We start from the raw sequence: 6,245 nt of genomic DNA on the forward strand, positions 1-6,245 counted from the left end.
AGGGATTTTATTTTAGGCATAGACAATGCATTCTCCAGCAGTACCTGCCCAGGCCAGTGAATGTTTTCTCCTGTCCCTTTGACTATCTCTGCACATCATTGCCATTTCTCTCCAAAGGAAGGTGAGTGGGAAAGGCATCCAGGAACCCCCTGTGCATCTTCCTCATCACTCTGGTCTGCTAAACCCTTTTCCCTGTCAGCCCTTCAGCACGAGCTCTCCCCATTCCACACATCCAGAGAAGTTGTTGTTGCCCAGGGCAAATTTTATTTGGAGTGCAGGACTTTCTCTGTGCCCTGATAGAGTTCAGCTCTTTTCACAGAAATTGTCCGCTGCTTGAGTCCATACCAGTTTTCACACCTCCTCATTACACTGTGAATTACACTGCTTTGCTTTGGCAAAGATCTCACAACCAACACTCCCACACCTCTCCCAAGGGCCATTTCCCGTTCCCTAACTTCAAATCCCAGTCTCACCATGGTCTTAAAAAAAAAACAACAGTGCAGTGCCTCAGTTAGTTAGCAGCCAAGCTCTGTGACATGCAGTGGTGGTGAAAAGCAGTGAAAACAGGAGTGGCAAAAATGGCAAAGACAGAAGATGACAGTGTAAAACCCCTGATACAGTGCCTAGAGAGCAAGGCCTGCAGGCTGAGCTGCGGGAGGCACCATGGAGTATGGAGGATGCCAAAGGGCAGTGAGCAATGGAGGGTATCCAGCACCCAACATTCACTTGGTGAAATGACTTTGCTTAGTTCACCATGACATCTGGGTCATCTTTTAACTATTGGGGCTCAATTAGTGGTCTTTATGTTGAAGTTAAGTTCTATCCAGCTGCTAAACCCATGGATTCCAGCCACAGTGTCCTGTTCAGGAGTTTGCATTTTGCCAGGACAGAGACTGATATCAGAGGTTTCTGTTACCATGAAGAGATGTTTCAAATGCATCATCAGAAAAAGGTGTGTTCTTACCTGCAATCTTCACACCTCACACCTTAACAACTTGTACAGATTACAAACAGCAATTCAAAACCTCCTTCCCCCAGGAGGTGCCTAGCTCTCTCCACAACAGCAGCCCACCAGATCAGCCAGGCTTGCAAAGAGTTCCTCTTAGTGCCACACCGTTGCCTGCAGAGGCTGCTGTCACACACCAGTCTCATCAGAGCTCAAGGGCACACATCTGACATGCAGGGGACTTGCATCAGTGCTCCAGGAACAGACATGCACTAGTGGCTCCATGGAAAATAATTAACAAGCAGCAATCTTTTTTTTTTTTTTTTAGGCAGTTCTAGAGTGCAGTGACCCCTTTCTCTAAGGTAATTTGGCCTCCAGCCACCTGTAAGGCCCCCAACCAGCTTTCCTCCCCTGCCACAGCATGCACGTTGCTGCTGTAAATTAGTGCTTCTCTCCCTGGAAAGAAGGAAAACATTTGCAGCACCTCATGCCCAAAGAAAAGGTTTGGCCTTAGGGGTTTTTGTAAGAATATCATCTCTAATCCTGTCCCAGGCCTCTGTGAATCCCTGATTCTGCCTTGCTCAGCTTTTGTATCCTACTTTTCATTCAAGGACTAGTTTTCAGTACACATGCCCATAAGGGCTACTGAAAACATCCTGTGCTGCCTGAAAGATGATGTAAAGAAGCAGATTTCTTGAGGGAGGAGGTCAGATTACTGAATCCCTGTTTAGGGTGTTATTTCTGGAGTCAAAAGATGCAGCACTGTCCTTAGTCGTTCCCAGGACAAGATGACATCCCAGGCATCTCACGCTGCCCTGCCTGCCACCAGCCCCCCACCTCCTGCAAGCAGGAACACGCAAACACACTTCACCAAGGGGGGCAAGAGCCAGCAAAGGACACATAGTTCCCCGCAAGCAAGACAATGCAACGCAAAGCAGGCTCCCGCCAGCTCCTGCTCGCAGGGAACACAGCACAGCACTGCCAGGACACCAAGCCCAAACACGCAGTGTCCTACCCGCTGCCCCCTCTTCCCTGGCAAACCTGGGGGGCCCATCCTCCCTGGGACTCCAGGATCTCCCTTCGTGGGGAAGAAAAGAGACAGAGAACATGTCTGTTACATGGCTGTTGCATACTGTAACATAACCCAGCAAGCCTCAAACAAGAGGAGCCAGCTGTTCAGAAACCAAGCTGGCTGCTTAGTGACGGAGAGCGATGGGGTATTTTTGTACCGTGCCCACCACAGGAACTCAAACCAGGTCACGCTACACTGAGACAGGGGAGACTGTGCAGGGCAGTTCATACGGTGCATGACAGAGCAACCCCCTGCAGTAACGTGGGAAGACTTCTGGTGGACACAGAAGTACTGGGAGGCAGAAGGGGAAAGGGAAGAGGGAGAGGGAACATACTGGTTAATCAAAGTGTGCTGTGCATATTTTGTGGAGTAGGGAGAAAAGGAGGAAAGCAGTTGGAGATTATTCCCATCAACACAGACATGAGCAGGAGGTTGGGAATCTGTTTGCAGTACGGTCCCTCTCTCGCTTGGCATCACTGTATGCTACTACCATTTTGCTTACACTGGCAGGTGCCATTAGGGCCTGGATTTGGGCACTGGGAAGTACAGAGCCATTCCTCAGCTCCCTCAGCTGCGCTGGGAGGGGAAAAAAAATAAAATACACAAACAAACCAGAAGTGCAGGCTTAGAGCAAAGCCTTCTGAGAGTACCTTTTCTCCTGGAGTCCCAGGCTCGCCCTGGTGAGGAAGAGACAGGAAAATAAAGTGAAAAACCAGAAGAGAGTACAAAACCTTCTACAGCTATCAGAGTGAAGGAAAGACCATTCATCTATGGAGGCCTTGGGCTTGTAAATAAGGGCATGAGGATCCTTTAAATGCGTATTATTATTTGTTCTTGGAGCTTGTTTTAACCTCATTAGCTAGCTCCTAGGCTGCTGTAAGAAACCAGCAAGCCTCAGACAAGAGGCTTTTATGAAACTGAGGAACCACCTTGCAGTATTTCAGGAGAAGGTTTACTGGATACAAGAGAGCATAGTAAGACAAGACTCCTGCTGGCATTAAGGAATTTGCTTACTCCTAAGGGCTCTGGGCGCACAGGAGCAGAGCAAGGCTGAAGTTGCAGCTGGGGTAGGGGGGAGGCTGTGTTGATACGGGATCAATGTGGCATCAAGGAGGAAAACCCTCCCCACCAGCCCTGGAGATAACTTCTTTACTTCTGTCTTTTTTCCCCAGCAGCTGGAGGGAATCAGGACAACAGGTCATTGTCTCATTATGTATCTTGGATCCCCGGGGTAACTTCTAGCCCCCTAAATCTGCACCTGGCCCTTTGCTCTGTTGCCATCCCCACAGTGCTATGGAGTATCACGAGTTCACCAACCTCTCTGCCCAGAGAGGTGCGGAGAAGCAGGGGCGCTGCTGGAAACGGGTCTAATATCTCTGCCAAAAGCAATAGCAGTTCTAATATTCCCCTTTAGTGGGAGCTATCCGACCATTTTCCTGTGCCTTGTGCTCTCCTAACTCCAGCCCTTGATGGAGTTAAGCGTGCCCTACTTAAGCCATTGCAGTGTAGTGAAAAACTGACCTTCATCCCTGCGGTGGCCATCCCAGGAGCGCCCTGGCAGAGAGAGGAAAGACAGGAACACCTTGTTTGAAATGAATCGGACACAAACTTTTAAAAACAAAACAGTATCAGCCAGGTGGAACTAAAAAGGCAAAATCCACATCTTTTCCTTTCCAAAACTCAGAAGTAATGCTGTAACACCACACAGCACACATCCTCCTTCCCTGTGCAGGTTGTTCACCTATGGCAGTGGCTCTGCTTTCCAGAAAGCTTCTCCAAAGGCAGACATCATGAGCACAACCCAGTCAAGACAACCAGATTTCCACACCCCCCCCGCCCCCGGTTTTAGTCCTGCAAGTGAATCAAAGGCCAACAAGCAGAACAGTGTCAAATACCTGAGGAATGCAAAGACAGACTGAGGACCAAACACCCAGGTCAGCGCTTGATCCCAGATACATCAGCTCAAGCACCCCAAGAAGGACCAGCTCGTACCCCAGAGCCTTGGTCTTGCTATTTCCCCTCATTCTGTTTTTATCACAGAAGACAAACCCTGCAGTAAAATGTTTTCAGGAGAGCTCTGAAGCCAGCCACCTTAGGGGAAAAAAAAAAAACCCGACTTCCAAGCACTGCAATTCAGGAGTCATTCTGCAGCGCTGAGCAAGCCACCACCGTGAGACCAGAGAGTCCAGCCTGCCCTGTAATCCGAGACAGGTGCTTCGAAACCCCAGGAGGCAGCTGCTCCCACAGGGACAGTCACACTTCCCTCGACAACACAGATGCAAAAAGCAGGTCTTCCCTATCAACCCTTTGCTCTAAAATCTCTGTATGCCCTGTGTTAGTATTAGTTAGGTCCTGGTGAAAAGGTCCAGTTACAAAAGCAAGTATGAGGGATAACAAGGGTCTAAGGAGAGGGAAGGAGGTGAAGTAGTGTTAGAAGGTGGGAAATGAGAGGGGTTGGGATGTAGCACATGAGGCAGAGAGGAGGACTGGGAGCCAAGTTCAACTTGAAAAGAGCTTGGAAAAGTTCAAACAAGGAGGAGTGGGGAGCCAGAGAGCAGCAGGATCATACCTCTCAGCTTTCTGAAACAGAAATCAGGGACAAAGCTAAAAAACACAAGGACAGAAGATGGAGATCAGGGATTCTATGCAATAAAAGGGGAAAAAAGCATTCCAGAACGTCTCAGGGGTCAGTAGGTTTTAGTGAACACGAGCTAGAGTCATGAAAGGGATTACGTGCAGCAAGTGGCTTGGGTTAGGCTTTCACCATGCATTTGGGATGCCTGTTCCTCACTCTTTGGCCTTTAAATGGCAGTGAATGCAGATGATGTTATTTTCTAGTATTTATCCTAAAATTGCAACGCACACGCATGCAGTCTTGCTCACACACTGACCCTGATTCATCGCTGCATTAGTCCAGGTTCACACTTGCATAACCCTACAGATCGCAGGGGGCTAACACACATCGCTGAAGGTTGCAGCGGTCACTTGGGACCCCGAATTTACAAAACGCCAATTCCCTAGAAACGTCAGCGATTGGCCGCTCTCACTAGCATAAAGCATTAAGATCCTGATGTTGCAAGACAGCATCAGACTGGGCATGCCATTTGCTTTGTAAAACACTTCTTCCCCCACCATCTCCTTCATAAATTAGGCCCTATATTTTGCAATTTAGAAGCAGAAATAATTCAGCTGAGGATAGTCATTGACCAACAGACACACACACAAATCCAGGTGATGCTTGCGCATCAGGGACAGTTGAGTGGTACGGGTGACATCAGGCAGACAAGCGTCACTCCACTGTTTACAAGGTACCTTAGTGCCATGTCTTCCTGGCAGCCCTGGCATGCCTCTCTCCCCCTGGAAGCAGAGCAAGAAACACAGAGAAAGAGAGCAAGAGACACAAGATGAGTCTTCCCAGGGCTCTGTGAGGAGTGCCCAGGGCACAGGAAGCCTTCTGGGTGAGATGGGGCATAACCCATTTTCCCCACCTGACTCTCACCAAGCTGATTGCCCTAGCCAGGGCCATTTCCCATCAGCAGTACCTCTCAAGCCTGTTGCGTACAGCAGGACGGACTCTGCTGGAGTGCCACAGCAACAGTGCTGGGAACAAAGACAGTTTCTGTGTCCTGCTATTACATCCCATGCCATGGTGTTCTGTAGGGTGTAGAGAGTCGTTCAGTCTGCAGTGACTATAGGATGAACAAACTTATCTGGAGAAATAGAGAATCCAAGGGTTGCCTTGTATTTTAACTGGTGGTAAATGGAAAATAAACCATCTTCAGACAGTCTGCTTACTGCTGTTACTTTGTTCTGGGTGTTTAGTCCTTGCTTGGAAGCAGGGATATATGTATATGCTTTTTTTAAAAGCACTTTTTGTAATTGTGGCATCCCATGAACTATATTTTGTAAAATACTGTCTAACACCATAATATACATGACCTATGCAGTGTGAGCACCTCCTACCCCATGCAGGATACTTAACTATGGTATTTTCAGCTGTAATAAAAATAAAACAATAATTATGAATGCTTTGTACTGGAGAAGGGGGGACCACTCTCTGTCCCTCCTTCTCATGGCCAGCAGGTCGAGGGAGGTGATTCTGCCCCTCTACTCTGCTCTGGTGAGACCCCACCTGGAGTACTGCATCCAGCTCTGGAGCCCTCAGCATAAGAAAGACACGGACCTGTTGGAGCGGGTCCAGAGGAGGGCCACGAAAATGATCAGGGG

General features: G+C 48.7%; 1 protein-coding gene across 1 annotated transcript in view; it reads right to left on the reverse strand.

Moving 5' to 3' along the window:
- The window catches only part of COL13A1 (collagen, type XIII, alpha 1), a 92,693-nt gene that overhangs the window by 26,784 nt on the left and 59,664 nt on the right, over nucleotides 1–6,245 (reverse strand). The window lies entirely within an intron of this gene.

The sequence above is a fragment of the Pygoscelis adeliae genome, unplaced genomic scaffold (assembly GCF_000699105.1).
Source record: "Pygoscelis adeliae isolate BGI_AS28 unplaced genomic scaffold, ASM69910v1 Scaffold4, whole genome shotgun sequence".
NCBI classification, from domain to species: Eukaryota; Metazoa; Chordata; class Aves; order Sphenisciformes; family Spheniscidae; genus Pygoscelis; species Pygoscelis adeliae.